Raw genomic sequence first — 24,168 nt, 5'->3', positions numbered from 1 at the left:
CGGTATCGCTTGTTAACATAAGACTTCGATTGTCAGCTTTATGCCACCCATAATGAGCACTACTCTAGTTTAACCTTCACCATACCTAAACTAGCATTAAAATCAAAGTTTAACGCTCTATGCAGCGTCCCAAAGCGCACGCTAGAGCCCAAGAGCGACATAATGACGCTGTTGGCTGCAGTGTTAACTGGTACGCTGCCCTTACATCTGCGCATGCTCCTCCTCTCCTCCCACGTACGCACAGCCCACACCCCCACACCCACAAATACACCCCCACCCCCCACACACCTCCACACGCATCCCCACCCCCCACCCCCCGACACCCCGACACCCCCCCACACCCACCCACCCACACCCACACACACACGCACACCCCCCCACCCCCCGACACCCCCCCCCCCAAACGCACCCCCCCCCACACGCACCCCTGCTTTTATATGTGCACACTATTACAGACAGGAGCAGAATGTCGCATCAACATAGTTTAAATACGACGAATTTAAAGAGAATGTACAAGGAGTGAGAATAAATGCATCAATACCTAACGAAATGAAGCGTATTCGTGTTAGGGGCAGGAAGGAATTCATATCCTTGTCAAAACATCTCAGAAATGAGATTTCTGTGAAGTCCCAAAATAATTTCTGGCGAATGCCCACAACAACATCACAGGGCGATTTTCCTTATGCTTATTCGTCTGAACTAAAACTCCGTTTGCGAAGACATAAGGTCTAGGAACGTTCAGTCTAACCGTTGTTGACGTCCAGTAGCAAACGAATTAAGCTGAACAATGTTAATTAAGCTGAACAATGTTTCGGGCTGTAAGTCAGCTGTCAGCCGACAGTGGACGCCCTCGTATCGGATCGAGACGCGCGACCTCTGAATCCGGGTAGGCGGTCAGCACCTGTTGCTGTTTGCCGCCCCCGCACGCGACTTTGCGCCGCTGGTGCACCGGGCGCGACAGCTGTTCGCTAATGGCGCAGTGGCACCGGCTGCTGCCGCCTAAGCTCAAACAAACCCAAGCCCATTGTCTGTTGCCATCCAAACTCATTTCCGGCCATGCTAAAAAAAAAGCCCACGCACATCCCTAATAATTACCACTGGATACCGACAGCAAGTGCCAGCAGTCGTAAACGACAGATTGCTCTTGGGAAAACGAAGTTGCCAGTAACTACATCCGCTCTGGAAGAAACACACATAGCCCCTCCCCTCCCCCTCCCCCCCCCCCCCCCCACACACACACACACAATTCAAGGTCCAAGGAGATTTCAAGTGGCAAAAGCAAGGATGCAAGTAAAGAACACTTGCTGTTACTTATACGCCTTAGGATTTAGCTACCATGATCATACAGTGTTTTGTCCTACCGATACCTGTCAGCAACATGTATACATTTGAGATTGTGGGCTATACTGATCTATAACATCCAACCATCACCAAAGTACATGATGTGATCAGCGTAAACGGAGTAGTCGGGGGGGGGGGGGGGGGGGGGGGGGGGGGGGGGAGGGGGGGGCGGCCCGTAGATGAGCTAGGTGACATTCTACCGTCAGCGAAAGAAGGTTAGAAAGCTCACATCATCATACTGTATATGCTATTCCGGAAAGCGCACAGTTAGCTGACAGGTGTGACTAGGAAAATCATCGTGTCCTCTTCGAATGACGAACCGCGTCATTCGCTATAAATGATCTAGGGAAACAACGAAAATCTATATTAAGGTCTCTGGGCGGGTTTCGAATCTGATTTTTCCCAGTACGAGTACCACCGCGCCAACTTTCTCTGTATGTTCGCGTAGTATACGACCCATAAACGGCGTGAAAGGTGGCCATTCGGAGTTGACAAGCAAGTAGCGTCTCGTAATATTTTTTTGAAACCCGCACCTTGCTCTTTTGGGACTTTGGTGGTCTAGTGCGTAAAAACACACTACTCCGGCCCTGGGGGTCTGATGTCAAACCCTAGTAGGGGCGGAGAATTTTCCTTGCACCAGTCTCCCCCCCTCCCCACCCCCCACCCCCACCCCACACAGGACGGCCACATATCCCTTAAAGCTGCTGTCGGAGTCAGTACTGGGAAACTCTCCACAGGAATAGGGCGGCCGGAGTTCGGAACTCGCCAAACCTCCCCCTCCTGGTGTCACGACGGATACAAGGGCTGCCCTATACCTGTAGCCAGGCCGATAGTCTGGTCACGGGATTTTTCCACAGACTACCTTTTACCACTTCGCTATGCTAGTACATTGTTTTAGGAGAATTACCAAGAGATGAAGCCGTCTCTAAGACTAATATAGAATATGCCGATTGGTTTAGCTTAGCCGGCCGGTGTGGCCGTGCGGTTCTAGGCGCTTCAGTCTGGAACCGCGTGACCACTACGGTCGCAGGTTCGAATCCTGCCTCGGGCATGGATGTGTGTGTTGTCCTTAGGTTAGTTAGGTTTCAGTAGTTCTGAGTTCTAGGGGACTGATGACCACTGATGACCACAGACGTTACGTCCCATAGTGCTCAGAGCCATTTGAACCTTTTTTTTTGGTTTAGCTTAGAGACCAACTAGTCGCTGCCAGTTATCATATACTAATGTGCTACAACACTGTAAATATCGTACTAAAATTGTGCCAGTTCTCTTCGAATGCAAGCCAGAAATCGCACTAAAATTACAACATTTCTCATCGAATGCGAGCTGGATATCGTACTAAAATTACGCTGTTTCTTTTCGAACGCGTGTTGACATGCAAGTAAAACGGATGAAAACATGTCCTGTAGCGCTTTCTCCGCGATAGCTAGAAACCAGTGTGGAGAACTGAAATATGGTCAGCCACACTATGATCCACTCAGACAAGGGACGCAGCTGTGTCTTTTCGACTGTGCTTACTCTCATGTGACCTGATCGTTTCCGGCACTACGAGTACTGTAATGCTCACAGCACCAGCTCAGTATCTTTCTTCGAAACTGCGTGTGTTTTATTGTGCAACTGTACAGATTACGGGGATTTCGAGGGGCCGTTGTCGCTACTGCACGTGACCTAGTGGTTTAATATGCAGATTGGCAATTTGGGGATGCAGGTTCGATTGCCAGTGTTATCAATATTTCTTTTTTCCGTTTTATTATATTCCTCTCAATGATAAACTACCAGTTGTGAAATTTAAATTTGTTTAAACAGTTCAATTTTTATATGTAAAATTAGTATATTCAACTTAGTTACGATTACCAAACTTGTAAGTCAGAAGGGTAGAAACCACCACATTGTAGCACATTGATAAAATTTTACATGTTCCGCCACTTGGCCCACGATGATCGTCCACTCCAGTGGCAGCAAATGTGTGTAACGACGTCGTTTAAGAGGAGCTGCTTAAGCAGATGTAAACGAGTTACAGCTGCCGGCCGCTGTGGCCGAGCGGTTCTAGGCGCTTCAGTCTGGAACCGCGCTACAGTCGCAGGCTCGAATCCTGCCTCGGACGTGGATGTGTGTGATGTCCTTAGGTTTGTTAGGGTTAAGTAGTTCTAAGTTCTAGGGGACTGATGACCTCAGAAGTTGAGCCCCATAGTGCTCAGAGCCATTTGAACCATTTCGAGTTACAGCTTTCCTGCAATTTTTTTGTAATGAAGGTCGTCAGATATATAGACACCCTTTTTTCTTTCGTCGAGATAGTAACGTGTATATATGAAATTTGGTGTTCTGTCTGTGGTTTTATAATCACTTTAACCTCGAGATGTGTGCTCCCCAATCTGTTTTGAATTTTAATTTTTATATTCTATTTTGTCTGTAGTTGATATGTCAAGATTCCTTAGCCAAGAACTGAACTTATACGGAAACTGTAAAATGAATTAAAATCATTATTCAGAATATTTATAATGCGACTTCTCCGTATACACAACTTCATATTTGTACCAAGTTTTTGGCAATACGGTTCAATAAACCCAGTTCAATACACAGAAAAAAAGAGCGCCCGCTCCCGTCACAACTGCTGTGCCTCAGTACGAAGCGAATACATCGCTTACAAATGACATAAGCGATCCATCCTAGAATACTGTACAAGTGTGTGGAAAACTTATCAAATAGGACTAACAGGGAATACTGAACGTACACAGAAACGAGAAGCACGATTGATCACAGGTCTGTTAGACCGTCGGAGAGTGTCACAGAGACGTTCAAGACAGACCCATAATGTCCCAAGAAAGCCTGCTTTCAAAGCGTGAACAGGTACCAGCTTTAAGTGGTGAAACTAGGAATATACCGCTGCCCCAGAAAGGAACAGCTAAGGCAAGATTTAACAAATTACAATCGTACCAAAGGCCGCTGTGAGTATAAGGAAGTTCGTGAAGTATAGTCTACCTCTCGTATTTCGCTCCTGACGATGTTGTTGTTGCTATCTTATTCCTAAAATGGTCCTGCAAGGAAGAACGCATGTACCCAGCAATGTTTGGTTCCTATGAAGTTCGAAAATATAGTCAGGATACTCTGAATTCCTCTGGAAGCATTACAGCATCTGATCGAAAACTCTCCTTTCACGTCTCTTCTGTAGTGAAATACAGACTGGTCGCAGTTGGCCACGTACCTTAGTTCCGCACGTCTTACATCTGCGACAGGCGGAAACAGTCTGTCAGATCGGGAGATTGCCTACGGCGGCGTGTTCGTAGTGGGCGAAAGCCAATTTGTCAGCAAAAAGCCTTCCGGCGGTTGCTAGGGAACACGACCCCCGTAGGGCGCGCCTCAGGGCAAGGGCCCCGCAGTTCGGCGCCCTCTGCCGGCCCTTGCTAAAGGGCGCGTCCACTGCTGCTGCTATTTCAGCTTCTGAGAAAAATGTAGTCCTAATGACATCGTTATATCTACCAATGACTATCCAGGGAAATCATAAGTCTTCTGTGCCTTATTCTTTGGAGTACAATGACGCTAGTAATACTCGCTGGTGAAGTGGCAGTAACCTAGATGTAGTCAGTAAGAGTCCGGGGGAGGGGGGGGGGGAGGGATGTTTCTTAAATAATTACCTAACAAAGAAGGCACAGGTGGGAGCGGGAGAGAAAAGGTAATAACGGGCAATTTCTATTAGCAAACAGAATACTAGTGTTCTGGATTAAATTACACTCTTATCAATAAGGTCTCACTGACTGATAGCACCAGACACTGGTTTTGGGCACCCGCCGGTCGAATAGGCACGCTAAGGTCAGATGCCTCTTTTCTGCTGGTCTAGACGAATAGATTGTGTTCAGCCATCGTGTTTCACTGTCGCTGTTTTTCCCTTCATTTAATTAAAAGTCTTAATATGTCGTATGGACATCAATGAAAGTAGTTCGCAACGTTCTACTTTGATGATCATATTTATCTAATGGACAGGTCATTTGTCGAGTCTGCCTCTTGTAAACAAATATGCCTTTGAATCTTTCTGAGTCCTTGCTAAAGTCATTTATGAAGAGTAAGTCATTTATGAAGAGTCTTCTAGGGGCTGAATGGGAAAACAGATCGGGATCTCCCCTAAAACTAGTATGGATTTATCAGCCACCATTTGAGTTGTATATTCCGCCTCACTAAGTTTCCTAATGTCGCACACCACCACAATACTGTCCACTGTAAACATAGGTATGACTACATATTTCTTCCCACATAAAGTTCGACCAAACCAAGTGGATTCCTGACCATTTATTTGAAAAGCACTTTAAATGCATATTTTTTTTTTTTTTTTTTTTTTTTTTTTTTTTTTTTTTTTTTTTTTTTTTTTGGCTAACTATCCAGGTCTGCGATGCGTTGTTGGAAAGCGGGTTGTGCTCAACCCTTGTGAGACCAATTGAAGAGCTACTTAACCGGGAAGTAGCGGCTCCATGCCACGAAAACTGACAACGGCCGGGAGAGCGATTTCCTGACCCGACGTTCCTCCATATCCGCATCCGATGACGCCTTTGGGCTGAGGTTGACACGGCGGTCGGTCGCAGATCTCTGTTCGGAAGGAGAGTTTAAGTGCATAGTCATGGACGTTCTTATTCCTTTTGGACTCGTTTGGAGGGGAGGAAAATAACATTGGCTGTAAAACCTTGTGTTTAGAACAGAGCTTTTCCTCTTCCTGCGTATACGAATTGCGGCATTTGTTACCGTCCAAAGTGTAACACAACAAAGCGATGTCCGCATCACCAGCATTGGATTTTTCTTGCTTGGGATAAATCTGTTTCACAAATATTTCTGTACTTTGACTACACTCAATGTATTATTATTATACTTCGTATACAGCGTAAATAATTAAACCCATTATACTCTGTTAAAAATTGCTTTGTGGCTGACGTTTCAGCTAGTCGAGTGGTAGTAGGAAGGAATACTGCAGCGTTCTTAATAACACAGGCAGTGCAATATCGTATTGATCCGCCTGTATCAGGCAGCGAGTTTCAATTAAGACTCCTCCCCTTCGCTAGAAATACGTAGTGTGTGTGGGAGTACAGGGTTACCCAAGGCGGTTAAGGTGACCGCTCGCGAAAAGCAGGAAATCTGGGTTCGAGTCCCGCTCCAGCACAAATTTACGTTGTCATTCAGTTATACAGTTGACGGTTGTTCTTATTCGCAACTGCGAATACATTTCATGCATTTCATAATGGCTGCAGTCGCCGCATCGTTTTTCTTAACGACACAGGCGCAGCAGCCGGCCGGTGTGGCCGTGCGGTTCTAAGCGCGTCAGTTTGGAACCGCGTGACCGCTACGGTCGCAGGTTCGAATCCTGCCTCGGGCATGGATGTGTGTGATGTCCTTAGGTTAGTTAGGTTTAAGTAGTTCTAAGTTCTAGGGGACTGATGACCTCAGTAGTTAAGTCCCATAGTGCTCAGAGCCAATTGAACCATCTGAACAAGCGCAGCAATGTCGTATTTGGGTGTTCCTTTCCTCTGACATTTTTGAAACATTATTAATAAGTTTCGTTCATAAAATTGTCCTTTTATTAAGTCTATATTTTCTGTCACTAGTGTAATATGATTCATGCGTGAAGGAAATTCGAAGCAGTGCCTTAATCACTGTGAAGTCCCACTTCAAAATTAAGTTTTCTTATCAGTAGAACATCGTCTACATCAGTATTGAGGAGAGTTTAAATACATCGAATTTTACTACAAATTTATGACTTGTTACTTGTTGTTGTTGTTGTGGTCTTCAGTCCTGAGACTGGTTTGATGCAGCTCTCCATGCTACTCTATCCTGTGCAAGCTTTTTCATCTCCCAGTACCTATTGCAACCTACATCCTTCTGAATCTGCTTAGTGTATTCATCTCTTGGTCTCCCTCTACGATTTTTACCCTCCACGCTGCCCTCCAATACTAAATTGGTGATCCCTTGATGCCTCAGAACATGTCCTACCAACCGATCCCTTCTTCTGGTCAAGTTGTGCCACAAACTTCTCTTCTCCCCAATCCTATTCAATACTTCCTCATTAGTTATGTGATCTACCCATCTAATCTTCAGCATTCTTCTGTAGCACCACATTTCGAAAGCTTCTATTCTCTTCTTGTCCAAACTATTTATCGTCCATGTTTCACTTCCATACATGGCTACACTCCATACAAATACTTTCAGAAATGACTTCCTGACACTTAAATCAATACTGGATGTTAACAAATTTCTCTTCTTCAGAAACGCTTTCCTTGCCATTGCCAGCCTACATTTTATATCCTCTCTACTTCGACCATCATCAGTTATTTTGCTCCCCAAATAGCAAAACTCCTTTACTACTTTAAGTGCCTCATTTCCTAATCTAATTCCCTCAGCATCACCCGACTTAATTAGACTACATTCCATTATTCTTGTTTTGCTTTTGTTGATGTTCATCTTATATCCTCCTTTCAAGACACTGTCCATTCCATTCAACTGCTCTTCCAAGTCCTTTGCTGTCTCTGACAGAATTACAATGTCATCGGCGAACCTCAAAGTTTTTATTTCTTCTCCATGAATTTTAATACCTACCCCGAATTTTTCTTTTGTTTCCTTTACTGCTTGCTCAATATACAGATTGAACAACATCGGGGAGAGGCTACAACCCTGTCTTACTCCCTTCCCAACCACTGCTTCCCTTTCATGTCCCTCGACTCTTATAACTGCCATCTGGTTTCTGTACAAATTGTAAATAGCCTTTCGCTCCCTGTATTTTACCCCTGCCACCTTCAGAATTTGAAAGAGAGTATTCCAGTCAACATTGTCAAAAGCTTTCTCTAAGTCTACAAATGCTAGAAACGTAGGTTTGCCTTTCCTTAATCTTTCTTCTAAGATAAGTCGTAAGGTCAGTATTGCCTCACGTGTTCCAGTGTTTCTACGGAATCCAAACTGATCTTCCCCGAGGTTGGCTTCTACTAGTTTTTCCATTCGTCTGTAAAGAATTCGTGTTAGTATTTTGCAGCTGTGGCTTATTAAACTGATTGTTCGGTAATTTTCACATCTGTCAACACCTGCTTTCTTTGGGATTGGAATTATTATATTCTTCTTGAAGTCTGAGGGTATTTCGCCTGTTTCATACATCTTGCTCACCAGATGGTAGAGTTTTGTCAGGACTGGCTCTCCCACGGCTGTCAGTAGTTCCAATGGAATATTGTCTACTCCGGGGGCCTTGTTTCGACTCAGGTCTTTCAGTGCTCTGTCAAACTCTTCACGCAGTATCGTATCTCCCATTTCATCTTCATCTACATCCTCTTCCATTTCCATAATATTGTCCTCAAGTACATCGCCCTTGTATAGACCCTCTATATACTCCTTCCACCTTTCTGCTTTCCCTTCTTTGCTTAGAACTGGGTTTCCATCTGAGCTCTTGATATTCATACAAGTCGTTCTCTTATCTCCAAAGGTCTCTTTAATTTTCCTGTAGGCGGTATCTATCTTACCCCTAGTGAGATAGGCCTCTACATCCTTACATTTGTCCTCTAGCCATCCCTGTTTAGCCATTTTGCACTTCCTGTCGATCTCGTTTCTGAGACGTTTGTATTCCTTTTTGCCTGTTTCACTTACCGCATTTTTATATTTTCTCCTTTCATCAATTAAATTCAATATTTCTTCTGTTACCCAAGGATTTCTACTAGCCCTCGTCTTTTTACCTACTTGATCCTCTGCTGCCTTCACTACTTCATCCCTCAAAGCTACCCATTCTTCTTCTACTGTATTTATTTCCCCTATTCCTGTCAATTGCTCCCTTATGCTCTCCCTGAATCTCTGTACAACCTCTGGTTCTTTCAGTTTATCCAGGTCCCATCTCCTTAAATTCCCACCTTTTTGCAGTTTCTTCAGTTTTAATCTACAGGTCATAACCAATAGATTGTGGTCAGAGTCCACATCTGCCCCTGGAAATGTCTTACAATTTAAAACCTGGTTCCTAAATCTCTGTCTTACCATTATATAATCTATCTGATACCTTTTAGTATCTCCAGGGTTCTTCCATGTATACAACCTTCTTTCATGATTCTTAAACCAAGTGTTAGTTATGATTATGTTGTGCTCTGTGCAAAATTCTACCAGGCGGCTTCCTCTTTCATTTCTGTCCCCCAATCCATATTCACCTACTATGTTTCCTTCTCTCCCTTTTCCTACACTCGAATTCCAGTCACCCATGACTATTAAATTTTCGTCTCCCTTCACAATCTGAATAATTTCTTTTATTTCATCATACATTTCTTCAATTTCTTCGTCATCTGCAGAGCTAGTTGGCATATAAACTTGTACTACTGTAGTAGGTGTGGGCTTCGTATCTATCTTGGCCACAATAATGCGTTCACTATGCTGTTTGTAGTAGCTTACCCGCATTCCTATTTTCCTATTCATTATTAAACCTACTCCTGCATTACCCCTATTTGATTTTGTGTTTATAACCCTGTAGTCACCTGACCAGAAGTCTTGTTCCTCCTGCCACCGAACTTCACCAATTCCCACTATATCTAACTTCAACCTATCCATTTCCCTTTTTAAATTTTCTAACCTACCTGCCCGATTAAGGGATCTGACATTCCACGCTCCGATCTGTAGAACGCCAGTTTTCTTTCTCCTGATAACGACATCCTCTTGAGTAGTCCCCGCCCGGAGATCCGAATGGGGGACTATTTTACCTCCGGAATATTTTACCCAAGAGGACGCCATCATCATGTAATCATACAGTAAAGCTGCATGCCCTCGGGAAAAATTACGGCTGTAGTTTCCCCTTGCTTTCAGCCGTTCGCAGTACCAGCACAGCAAGGCCGTTTTGGTTATTGTTACAAGGCCAGATCAGTCAATCATCCAGACTGTTGCCCTTGCAACTACTGAAAAGGCTGCTGCCCCTCTTCAGGAACCACACGTTTGTCTGGCCTCTCAACAGATACCCCTCCGTTGTGGTTGCACCTACGGTACGGCTATCTGTATCGCTGAGGCACGCAAGCCTCCCCACCATCGGCAAGGTCCATGGTTCATGGGGGGGACTTGTTACTTATTATTGTAAATTAATTTAATACGTTTCCCTCTGTAGTCGCAGTAATGTTATTAGTCTGTGTGTATCATTTTATGCAGGTAACTATCAAAATTACTCTTGTTAATATGTACAAATTGTGTATTGTCATGAAACCAAGGACAAAAATAAACGATAGAATAGTGATGTGACTCGTGTTTGACTTCTTGGTACACTATTATGTACTTTGTAAATCCCCTGGGTTATTTTGGGAATCAGCCTTATGCGAACACAGTTTATTTTTATATTTCGCCAGACATGTTTCGACACCAATGTGTCATCTTCTGTGGGTTAAACTTTTATTTTCTTAAAATTACATCGCTAATTGAACTGTATTATTAAACATCGATTTTAGTGGTCGTTTTCATCGTTTTTTCTTTTTGACAGCACGTCATCTGCATAATTTTCCGTCCTGTTTCGTGCCCCTGGTTGGTGTCTCAATCAGCTACTGTTTAGTGCATTGCTTTCACTCAGTTCTTCACAAATTTCCGCTCACTACAACACCTCACATGCACTTACTCAAAATGTGGCGAAATGTGACCTGAGCAGTCACTTCTGGTAATACCCTCAGTGAGATGTGTCATAAGGCTGATCCCCAAAATAAAATCGCAAAAACGGAAGAACGAGAAGAGGAGCTTCAAACCTTAGTAAAATGAGTATTGTAAATCCCCGTTTACATTCATAAATTGCCATGGGATTTGTACATCTATCTTATACACACATTTCGACGTACTTGATGCATGTCCCTTTCTTAACAAGTACTGTGGCTATAAAGAACCAGGTAACCAATTACAGGGGAAATGGTGACGTAGTCGAGGCTACCAATTAATGAATACTCCTCGCCGAAATATGAATCGTTTAACATATGCCTGCGATAAGAGCAAATTCTCTTTCCAGCAGTCACCCGAATTTACGGAGGTAGTGTGTAAAGGCACTACATCTGTGGATGGTACACCTCCAAGCACTGACTTCTCGCGAAAACACAGACACCGTGTTGTCTGTCGGTGGAGTTGGTGAAAGCTACCCTTTGACGCACAACGCGATGGTTAACCCTCGCATTCAACCGCTGGGGCGCCGTGCTACGGTCTGTAGCCGGGGCCAGCCGGAAACGAAAGTAGTGCTTGGTGCGGAGACGCCGCAGGCGGAGCTATGCGTGTGCGTGAGTGCGTGAGTGCGTGAGCACCGGGAATGCGGAGGATCCGATGTCAGCAAGCCCCTCCCGTCCCCTCCCCTTCCGCCCCCCCCCCGCCCCATCCTCTTCCCAAAACACACACGTGCGCCCAGACCGGGTTCACCAGCGGACCTGGTGACCGTTGACAAGAAGGTTTGAATGTCAGTATCTTCGAAAACGCATTGCTACACTTCGTACAAATACCAAAGGTCAGAGTCAGTTTCTTCCCGTTATCGAGATTACTCTGGAGTCAACGCAACTTTCAGGTGTTGCAGTGTTTCCACTATCTGACTTTAAAAAACCTGGCCATTTGTTTAACTTCTGTTTTCCACCGTAAGTTGTCTTCTGTAAATATGCTGCACTGGCAAAAACTGTTGTTCTGAGAGACGACACAGGAACGCACCAACCGTTTGATTGTCATACAACGCATGTCTTATCTCGCAGAGATTCCGTGACTACCAAATTTAGTAAGGTCAGAAGACAGTACGTGAGTCACGAGTCAGCTTGAGGACATGAAATTTAACGGCAGTGTCAAACGTGTTGTGGGGTTGTTTGAAAATGATCGTTGTAATACAGTAACAGAACCCAATTAAGAAGAATTTTATTACCTGTTGGTTACCAGCTTCATATCTGTACTGATCGTTACTGTAACAGTTATGTTAAGTGTTGATTTCATGTTTTGTTTTTATTAACACTATTTCAAACGCAGTACACATTGTTTGCTGACAGTTGACCTTTTGGTTTAGTTCAATGGCGTATTTCTGTCTATAGTCTCATTCTGTGTCTACTAGTAATGGGGCACATTTCCTAGAACACTCTTTTCCAGCTTGAGATCGGGTCAGAGACCAAATCACTGAAAGTGTTTGAGGACGGAACAGAAAGAAAACAACGCTCATTATTTCCAGTCTATGCATTACTAACACGCTCAGACAGTTCAATATGCAGTACGTTCCCTCACGAGACAATTTGTTCAGTGCAGTGGATTAACAATCGATTGCCCAGCCAGAGCAGGTCACATGAACATGCGAACAAACTTTCTTGAAAATTAATAACTGGTTCTCTGTAAGTGGACCGTCACTGAATCCAGACAAAACAATACATGCAGTTCAGTAATGCGAAAGGCCTGACCACATCATTAGGTATAACGCACACTAGTAAATCAGTAACTAGAACAGACTATTTTAAATTCTTAGGTGTTTATATTGACAAGCGTCTGAACTGGAAGTCACATGTTACAGCTTGTAGTAAACTTTTAAACTCTGCAGTTTTCCCGTTACGGATAATATCAGATTTTGAAGCTGAAAATGTTACAAGTTCACTTTTCCTTTTTTTGCTTCACTGCTGTCTTTTGGCGTCATTGTGGGGTAGCTCACCAATGAGGGAGAAATTGTGTGCTTCAGAGAAGCATTTAACAATGATAATGAGCACTGACCACTCTAGAATCTCTTGCATACAGATCTTTAAACATTTAGGGCTACTGGCAACACCATCATAACACATTTAATCCCTACGAAGTTTACTGTCAACAAACACGGCTTAAAAATAAACAGTAACATTCATAACTGTTAGGAGGAGGAGTGAAATACATTATCTACGAATCAACTTTCGAGTGGCACAGAAAGTAGTGAGGTACTGAGTCATGAAAATCTTTAAATCTAAAGAATTTAGTAAATAAAGTTAAGATCAGAGACAAACTGAAAATGTACATACTTGACCACTTTCTTACTCTATGGAACAATTTCTGAGTGTGTGATAGTATGATTTATGTATATGTATAAGAAAGAGAGAGAGACATTGAACATGCGTAAGTATAAAGCACTGTAAGCACGTTTAAAAAGCATAGGAAATTACGTAAACGGCCGTTGTGTGTCAATGTTTTCCGCTGAGAAAGTGGACTGTAATTGTAAAAGTGACTCATATCGGATGTCGCAACTATGACACATGGAACGTGTAAATTACTGTTTTTTTGGCAAATTCTGGGCGGTAGCTTACATTCGCCCTATAGGCGTGAGGCATAGGCTGTTAAAATAAAGAGTAAAATATTAAAGATCTAAAGGCGAAATTTTCACAAGAATCTTTTTCGCTTATTTATGAAGTGACAACTGGAGTGCCATTCAGTCCCGAAATAATAAGCAATGTATTCAGGATGATGCGGCTCACGAGATGGATAATTAAATGAAAGAAAAGAAGGGAAGTTGAATAGCAAAATCTGTGTTGATTACAAGTTTCGGTTTCTGTAGCCGAATTGTCATTTTCTGTGTACAGGAGACTTCGAAAACTTCCGTAGTTGTCTTGGTCAGATAGCTTAAGAAATGGTCTTCTCTAAAATGTATCGTAGGGCATATGATGCATTTCTGGGACACTGTATTAAAAGAGACGATCCAGTCTAGAGCGATGGCTAACTTAATCAACAGGAAAAAAGGCTTTACTTGGTAAGAATTTCGCCTTATGCAATACACAGTTTCATATTTTTGTTATTATCTGCATATGGTTTAGCACTTCATATGCTATCTCCACTGGGACTTTTGTTCATTAAGTTCCTCATATGAGGCTATTATCTGTGTTTGCTGGTAGCTTTATACCTACCATACATTGTTCGTGACGGCTGTTTTTACGTTACGATCTTTCTTCCCTTCTTTGTAACGTATTAAAGAACTTATTTTTTCTGTTCTCAGTGCTAGCTGTTACACACGCACTAGACATAATTTATCACCAAATCGCAAGGTTTCTACTCCATGTCACGTGTTGTTACATCTATAGCTATACACTGTAACCGTCATTTTCATATGTTTTAAATATAGCTATACTATATATCTATAGCTAGAACAACATGCGAAATGAAGGCAGAAACCTCGCGCTTTGCAGATTTATTTTACTCATGTCCAGAACATAACATACTTATATAGCCGATATACAGCAATTTACAAACAATATAAGTACGTGATTAAATTCCATATGACATCCAAAATTCCGCAGTTTGAACTGCTGTATCATTGGCGATAACCAGATCGGGCATGGGGCTGGGAGGCTTCTACAGTTGAGCAGGTGTTGATGATCTTGCTGTTCGCCAAATTCGCATAGTTCATCTCCTGGGGAGAAACCCCATTTCTTCAAATTTATCTTGCATCGCGATACACCAGTTCTCAGCCTGTTGAGGACCTTCCATGGGAGGTGACGTCCTTTAGCAGGCTCTTCTTTTGGGTTGTTCCAGTACCTCTCTGAGGGTGAGTTACGCCAAAGCTGTATTCGACGATTGGCAGGTGACAAAAGTGGTTCTGTTGAACGGAGGAAGCTCTTTCTTGATCTTAATCTTGGCTGTTGGTATTGGGTCTTTCTCCTGTTTCCGCTTCGTCTTTTTCTGCTGCTGTTCTTCTTTTGATATGTGGAGGTGCTATGCCCATGAGACGATATATTTTATTAATAGGAGTTGCCCGCAGGCAGCCAGTTATGATGCGTCCTATTTCATTAAGGGCAATGTCCTCTTGTTTGGCATGGTTGGAGTTTTGCCACACGGGTGCTGCATATTCAGCAGCGGAGAAGCATAAGGACAATGCAGATGTGCGAAGAACATCTGGTTGTGCGCCCCAATTGTTACCTGTCAGTTTCCGAATAATGATGTTCCTAGCAGATACTTTCATTTTTATGTCCTTGGAGTGGACTTTGAAGGCGAGAGAACGGTCTAGCTTTACTCCCAAGTATTTTGGGATATCGCTGTTGGTCAGTTTTTGTCCTCTCCAGGTTATGTTTAGGTTCCTTGTAGCCTCTCTGGTCCGTAAATGGAAAACACACAGTTGTTTTTTAGAGGTTTCAGGTAATTGTGATCATAATACGCAGACAGTGTTTGAAGACCTGTAGTTAGTTTTCCTTCCACCTTTGCTGATAAGTTATATCTACTGCGTTAGTAACAACAAGAATTGATAACAGTAAAAGAAATAAGCACTTTAACACGTCACACGCAAGACAACACGACAGCAACGTAAAAAAAAAAAACTATCAGAAGCTGTACGTTGTATGGTTCGTATAAAGCTACCAGCTTACACAACTACAGTGCCATGTGAGAAATTAAACAAACAAAAATCCCACTTGTATCGATAGCAACTAAACTATAAAACGATATCTTGCACAGGGAGGAAGTCCTTTCCAGTTTTTCTTAGCAGGAATGGAAAATAAAGAGAGCTACAACACCCAAAAAATCATTACAGAGACTTCAGATGGAGTAAAGTATGGAATCCGGCACTCATTTCAGTTAAATCCCATCGCAAAACATTCCAGTGTTCTCTTTGTTCATAGAGAAAACCTTTTTAGTGACAGATTGTGTGTTACGGCATTTTTGTGGTCGCTCTGGTATACCCTTTCTGTTTGTTTTGAAATTTTTTTGGTCGTTTATTTGTTTCACGGTCCCGGGAAGCGTCACTAGGACGACGAGCAGCGTACTACGGACACGGTTTGACTGTGGAAAGATGGCGAAATGTCGTGTAAAGACAAAATGACACCTTGGTTACAAACACAGAAACTAGTAAACCGTTAATGATCGAAGCAGACGAAATGAATTAAAATTTGTGCTGCGGCCGGGACTCGAGCCCAGGTTTTCAAGCTTGCTAGGCAGTAATGCTAACCATTACACTACCACAGCACAATGGTCACCATTGCTGCATGAACTACCTAAGCTGAGTGCCCTCCCCAACACAAACTTCAATTCATTTTTCCCTTCACCGGCCGGAATGGCCGAGGGGTTCTAGGCGCTACAGTCTGGAATCACGCGACCGCTACGGTCGCAGGTTCGAATCCTGCCTCGGGCATGGATGTGTGTGATGTCCTTCGGTTAGTTAGGTTTAAGTAGTTCTACGTTCTAGGGAACTGACGACCTCAGCAGTTAAGTCCCATAGTGCTCAGAGACATTTTCCCTTCTATACTGTCACTACTGCTAGGGCTCTTCGATATTGGCAAGCACCCCAGCATTGAACGTAATGGGTCGTCCTTGTACCATTGGTGATCTTATAGATCTTATAATTAAATGTTTCCCTGAGACATTTAAGTCTCTTTTTATTATCTACGATAATGATCGAAGCATGATGATCTAGCAACCAAGAAGACCCGGGTTCGAGTCCCGGCCGCAGCACAAATTTTAATTCATTTCGTCTGCTTCGATCATTATCGTACATAATAAAGAGACTTAAATGTCTCAGGGAAATATTTAATTCTAGTAAACTGTCAGTTTCACCGAGAATATATTATCATGCTATCACAATATTACGGCAACGGCCTTGCCGCAGTGGTTACACCGGTTCCCGTGAGATCACCGAAGTTGAGCGCTGTCGGGCGTGGTCGGCACTTGGATGGGTGACCATCCAGGACGCCATGCGCTGTTGCTAGTTTTCGGGGTGCACTCAGCCTCGTGATGCGAACTGAGGAGCTACTCGACCGAATAGTAGCGGCTTCGCTCAAGAATCCCATCATAACGACCGGGAGAGCGGTGTACTGCACGCCCCTTCTATCCGCATCCTCCACTGAGGATGACACGGCGGTCGGATGGCCCCGGTAGGCCACTCGTGGCCTGAAGACGGAGTGCTTTTTTTTTATCACAATATTATGTTACTATCTCAACAACTAACTGTAGTTATTATTACAATACTTTGACGTTCTACGTAAACATAAGGGGCAAGTGCAGTTTACGGTCTCTTGTAGCGTTAGCAAGTAGAGACGGTGTTTGAAGCAGTAGGCTACCGGCAGCTGTAATCTGTGGCAGTTTGGTAGGGCTGTGTAGCGGGTGACGTGGCGGCCACTTGACCCGGCGTTTAGCCAGGGTCGCCCTCAATTGGCAGCCGCGCCGCCTCGCCTCGCCGCTTCCCAGCGCAGCGCGCGGCGTTGCGGACGTTGCCCGCGGCCTCGTCATCAGGCGCCGTATCCTTCGGACCCCCGCCCCGCACACCCATTACGGATCCTAGCCGCCACTGGCGGGAGACCACGTGTCACGGAAACCCCCGCGGCTCTAATGTGGTATGCAGCAAATCTCAATGCGACGTACACCCGTCAGCAAACAGCAGGTGAAGAAAATGGGGAAAAAATTATGTAGACTACTTAGGAAAACCTGGTAGAAGCCGGCCTCGGGGAAGATCAGTCTGGATTCCGTCGAAATATTGGAACGCGTGAGGCAATACTGACCCTACGACTTATCTTAGAAGCTAGATCAAGGAAAGGCAAACCTACGTTTCTAGCATTTGTAGACTTAGAGAAACATTTTGACAATGTTGACTGCAATACTCACTTTCAAATTCTGAAGGTGTTGTTTTTGTTGTTGTTGTTGTTGTTGTTGTTGTGGTCTTCCGTCCTGAGACTGATTTGATGCAGCTCTCCATGCTACTCTATCCTGTGCAAGCTTCTTCATCTCCCAGTACGTACTGCAGCCTATATCCTTCTGAATCTGCTTAGTGTATTCATCTCTTGGTCTCCCTCTACGATTTTTACCCTCCACGCTGCCCTCCAATGCTAAATTGGTGATCCTTGATGCCTCAGAACATGTCCTACCAACCGGTCCCTTCTTGTCAAGTTGTGCCACAAACTCCTCTTCTCCCCAATTCTATTCAATACCTACTCATTAGTTATGTGATCTACCAATCTAATCTTCAGCATTCTTCTGTAGCACCACATTTCGAAAGCTTCTTCTATTCTCTTCTTGTCCACACTACTTATCGTCTATGTTTCACTTCCATACATGGCTACACTCCACACAAATACTTTTAGAAACGACTTCCTGACATTTGAATCTATTCTCGATGTTAACAAATTTCCCTTCTTCAGAAATGCTTTCCCTGCCATTGCCAGTCTACATTTTATATCCTCTCTACTTCGGCCATCGTCCGTTATTTTGCTCCCCAAATAGCAAAACTCCTTTACTACTTTAAGTATCTCATTTCCTAATTTAATTCCGTCAGCATCATGGAGCGTAGCCACGTATGGGAGTGAAACGTGGACGATAACTAGTTTCGACAAGAAGCGAATAGAAGCATTCGAAATGTGGTGCTACAGAAGACTGCTGAAGATTAGATGGGTAGATCATATAACTAATGAGGAGGTATTGAATAGGATTCGGGAGAAGAGGAGTTTGTAGCACAACTTGACTAGAAGAAGGGATCGGTTGGTAGGACATGTTCTGAGGTAGCTAGGGACCGCCAATTTAGTATTGGAGGGCAGCGTGGAGGGTAAAAATCGTAGAGGGAGACCAAGAGATGAATACACTAAACAGATTCAGAAGGATGTAGGTTCCAGTAGGTACTGGGAGACGAAGAAGGTTGCACAGGATAGAGAAGCATGGAGAGCTGCATCAAACCAGTCTCAGGACTGAAGACCACAACAACAACAACACTATACAAGATGATTTATAAGCTTTAAATATTCCCACAGAACGCAGCGCTGGTCAAAACTATAAGGGGCAGTCAAATGAAAATGAGCCAGATGGAAAAGTAAGCAAACTATTTGGAAGTAATTGCCATATCTGTGAGACAAGATGGTCGATGCCTAGATAGAAAAATGTTTGCAGTTTCCTGCGAAACCGTTATTGTACCTAGATGGGCACCTCTTCGTCCGAAGGAAGTCGACGGCCACAAATGTCATTCATCAGGGCTCCAGAAATATGGAAATCGCATGCGAACAGATCGTGATTGGGTGGAGGATGTGTAAAGGCTTCCCAGAGAAACTCGTTCGCCGTAGTCCAATCAAAAGGCGTGCCAGCTCTGTGAAAGTCGGGACGTCTTCTTTTGACTGCAAGGATCCTCTGGCCATTGGCTTACTGGAACACGGCGCCACAAAGCACAACGGTGCGTGGACACTGCAAAAACTGAAGCGCGCCATGAAGTCCAAACGCCCAGGAATGTAAACGGACGGCATCATACTGTTGCAGGATAATGCTTGCCCACATGTTGTCAAGACTGTTTCGACTACGCTGCAGAAGTAAGAGAAACTCAGACCTCAGCAGCAGTAAGGCAGTGAAAATAAATCCACTGGTGACAAGTGCAAATTTGTGCTGGACCCGTACTCGGATCTGGATTTTCCGCTTTACGCAAGCGGCGGTCGCCGTAACTGCTTCGGCTACCTGAGCACGCTTTTCGTCCAAACTAAATTCTCAACTTTTCAGACATTACGCATGTAGTGTCCGCTGTCCATTACACTTATTGTTGGCAGCTTCACCTTATTCCCGTACGTACATACGCACGCACGAACACACACACACACACACACACACACACACACACACACACCACAGAAGTTTCGCTGTGTGATCCTTACACATCTTCCACACAGTCCCGATCTCTTTATCTCCCCATGCGATTTCCACATTTTTGAAGTCCTCAAGAAAGACATTCGTGAACGTTGATTTGCTTCGGACGAAGAGAAATTAGGTTGGGTATAATTATGGTTCAGTAAGCAACCGCAAACATTTTTCCATGAAAGTATCGATCGCCTTGTCTCACAGTCGAATAAATGTGTTAACAATTTTGGCGATTTCTTTTAGATAATAAACGATTCACTTACTTTTTTTAATCTGTCTCGCTTTTGTTTGACTGCCCTTATATTATAGGAAAACAGGAAGGAGGGAAAGTGTCACAGGTATGATGTGCGAATTGGTTTAAAAATGGTTCAAATGGCTCTGAGCACTATGGGACTTACATCTGTGGTCATCAGTCCCCTACAACTTAGAACTACTTAAACCTAACTAACCTAAGGACATCACACACAGCAATGATCGAGGCAGGATTCGAACCTACGACCGTAGCGGTCACGCGGTTCCAGACTGAAGCGCCTAGAACCGCACGGCCACACTGGCCGGCTGCGAATTGGTGTGGCAATCATTAAAAGAAAGGCGTTTATCATTGCGGCGGAAAATTTTCGCGTAACTTTACTCATGACAGTTCTTCTTCGAATGTGAAAATATTTTGACGCCGCGCGCCTACATAAGGAGAAATAGTCATCGTAAAAAAGTAGCAGATATCAGAGCTTTCACTGAATGATTTAAGTGTTCGTGTTCACCAACACTTTGTTCGAGGGTGGCACGGTAGAGAAGTAGTGTGAAGGTGACTCCATGAACCCTCCGTCAAGCACGTAAGTCTGATCTGTATGTAGAATTAGATAACTGTACTTCTGAAAACCAATACCGTTTTAGATATGGCCGTTTTACTTACTTTACGAGTTTTAAATATTCCCACAGAAGGAAGCGCTGGTCAAAACTATAAGGGGCAGTCAAATGAAAATGAGCCAGGTGGAAAAAAGTAAGCGAACTATTTGGACGTAATTGCCGTACCTGGTAACACATTAATCCCACTGGCTGATATCTTCGAGTGACGGTAATAATCAACTGGCTTAACATGGATAAGTTATCAGTTCACAAAGATATTGTGTGACGTTTGTTGAAGGACTACTTGGCGTCATCTTTGCTCCGTATGAGCCTGTTCTGTGATGGTGTCCAGTGCGTCAAATTTCTTGTTTTGCCTTCGATGCGGCTACATATTTGTTCCTACTCTGGAAGAGTTACCGACGCGAATATTTATCCATGTTACAGCTCGTGAAAACAATAGGTAAACTAGTGTTAGCATATTTAATGAAAACTGTTCACTGCGCGGTGAACTACCAGCGCAATTGATTCTGGTGATATGATTTAATGACATGATGATGATTATGACGACAGAGTCGGTGATGGCACATTGCCGACTCTTATGAAACAGCATCAAACATCCGACCTGCGCTATTTGTCACTAAGGGGGCTGCTCATACAGCAATGGCAGTTCCCTGTATCCACGAGGCAACGTCGTAAGGTAAGAGATTCAACGATGGTGAACCTTACAGCTCTAGTTCAGCTTCTCTTGCCGATACACATTTCTTCTAGCACAAGAATTCGAACCGGCTGGTATCTTCGAGCGATGATAATAATCAACCGGCTTAACATGGATAAATTATCAGTTCACAAAGATATTGTGTGACGTTTGTTGAAGGACTACTTTGCGTCATCTTTGCTCGGTATGAGATGAGGCAGCCGGTCCCTGGTTTGTGGCTCAGAAATGTTTAACGAATCCGCCGTGTTTCCTGACTGGTTTCGTGAATCCATAGTCCTGCAGAAGCTAACCCGGCCCTCCAAATAAAGTGCCGTGTCTTAGGAAATATTCAGCTGGATCGACCGCGGGGCAGACCAAACTGAAGAACTCCGCCTTACACATAATTCAAGCATATCCGCTTCTTCTGACGCGGAAAATATGGGCCGCCGTGGAAAGACTAAGACACCGCTGCAACGAATTCTCTGTCGAGGAAATGAAAACGTTCACCTGTCGCGCTTCAGAGAGAAGAACCGTAATTTAATACAACGAAAGAATATTACTGCCGCTTACACAGCAGTCTTAAAGAAAGAAATGGATTCAATAGTGGGCAATGAACAGCGACAATTGTTGCTACGTTCCAGTAAATTGTATAAAACTTACAGTGATATAGTGAAGAAAACACTGTTTCTTTTATTTCCTTGTAACTTTCTATCCATCAGGTTTATATTGGTAATAATATCATTGCGTTTATTGATTTTCTGTTTTGTTTGTGATGAGATATTATTTTGTTGTTTCTCCCAAAATGCACTGTTCTTCTAATTCGCCAAATGTTTACTCGAAACTGCGTTCTCGCGTAATATTATGGTTGTAATCGGTACCTCGGCCGGTGTGGCCGAGCGGTTCTAGGCGCTTCAGTCTGGAACCGCGCGACCGCTACGGTCGCAGGTTGGAATCCTGCCTCGGGCATGGATGTGTGTGATGTCCTTAGATTAGTTAGGTTTAAGTAGTTCTAAGTTCTAGGGGACTGATGACGTCCGATGTTATGTCCCATAGTGCTCAGGGCCATTTGAACCATTTGTAATCGGTACGGGTAATATTTCTTCCTTTACAAGTCGATCAAGAAAACTTACGCTTATTTATGTATTTATCTACAACAATTAGTTTTATTTCTAACCCTGATGGCTCATCACGAATAACATTAAGTATGAAGATGTAAAGAAATTACGTGATTTTAAAAAGTTTCGTAGCATTGCATTAGTCTCACTTTACTCAAATTACATTACTGTAATGTTAAGTGAAAAACAAATTATGAGTAGGTGAGTGTCAAAATGTACCAAGTTAGGAGGTTCAGTGGACCAATGGCTCACAGAATTTTCATCGTTGCAGTGCAAAGGAGGTACTACAGTGACTGTGCTGTAATGTCCAGTGCGTCAAATTTCTTACATTGTCTTCGACGCGGCTACATATTTGTTCCTACACTGGAAGAGTTACATACACGAATATTTATCCGTGTTACAGCTCGAGGAAACAATAGGTGACCTAGTGTTGGCATATTTGATGAAAAACTACAGATATTAAAGAATACGAATTTTTAAAAGTGGTGTCGCAGTGGAAGGATTGAGGGACTGGAAGCCTGGGGGGGGGGGGGGGGGGGGGGGCAGTGACAGGTCCACCATTTGTTTCCACAGTTCGTTCGATGGTAGGCGCTCTCCAAACACATCGGCAGAATACAATCTGAACAGCCACTGTGGACTGAGGTGATGCGGAGCGGTTTCTTTCTGATATCATTCATCAAGTGCTCTGGACCGCAGGCAGGAGTTTGTCAGACACGTTCAAACAACTTATTTGGCTGCGGAGTTGATAGGGGAACCATCTCGTTCGCGTGGAGTAATCTGAGGAAAACAAGGTGGTCTAAATCTGAGTACCGCTATTACCGAATACATACAGAATGAACAAAACAGAAAGACCCGGAAAATACGTATTTCACACAACTTAAGCTAGGCAATCAAACTTAAATCGCCCACCGGGGGTACGGATATTAGATTGCGTATCTTAACGAGAGTAAAGTATTTTACGGGCCCTTTTATTTTGCCTGTCCTGTGTATAAGGTCATTGGGGGCAATGTTGAGCATTTCTCAGCATGCTTTGGAAGCGACAATTCCCAATTACTTTCGTGTTTCGTCACTTGCTTTAAGGTCTACCTAATGTAACTCCGTGGTCTAGGTCATTAATTCACTCCGAAGTTTCTAGTTCAAACCCTAATCAGGAAATGAGTGCCGATCAGGGGTGAGAATGGTCGTGAAGAAGAATTGCTCATAATTAGATTGTGGGAGAAATTCCGAACAGGTACTCTGTTTTATTTGCGGTGAAGTGTGGATACCCATGCCTCACATGTGGACGGTAACCTCAACAAAACCTGGGTGATATTCAAGTGTAGTAGTATTTGTGCAGAGGCCGGCCGCTGTGACCGAGCGCTTCTAGGCGTTTCAGCCTGGAACCGCGCTGCTGCTACGCTCACAGGTTCGAATCCTGCCTTGGGCATGGATGTGTGATGTCCTTAGGTTAGTTGGGTTTAAGTAGTTCTAAGTTTAGGGGACTGATGACCTCAGATGTTAAGTCCCATAGTGCTTAGAGCAATTTGTGCTGATACTGGGATTAACTCTCTTCCGTCCTTAATTTCATTCGGTCTACTCTTTTCCGTATCGCAAAAAGGATCACACTGCGTCATGGCAACAGTCTTTCATTCTTTAAAGCTACACATCTGACTAACCCCGGGGGGGGGGGGGGGG

General features: G+C 43.8%; 1 protein-coding gene and 1 pseudogene across 1 annotated transcript in view; one reads left to right on the top strand and one right to left on the bottom strand.

Annotated features, from left to right (window-relative positions):
• LOC126411284 (matrix metalloproteinase-2-like) overlaps positions 1-24,168 on the bottom strand; it is an 857,544-nt gene that overhangs the window by 69,185 nt on the left and 764,191 nt on the right. The gene's annotated exons all lie outside the window — the stretch shown is intronic.
• Positions 16,831-16,948, top strand: LOC126429017 (5S ribosomal RNA; annotated as a pseudogene).

This window comes from Schistocerca serialis, chromosome 1, assembly GCF_023864345.2.
Source record: "Schistocerca serialis cubense isolate TAMUIC-IGC-003099 chromosome 1, iqSchSeri2.2, whole genome shotgun sequence".
Lineage (NCBI taxonomy): Eukaryota > Metazoa > Arthropoda > Insecta > Orthoptera > Acrididae > Schistocerca > Schistocerca serialis.
This window is presented reverse-complemented; position numbering and strand designations above follow the sequence as displayed.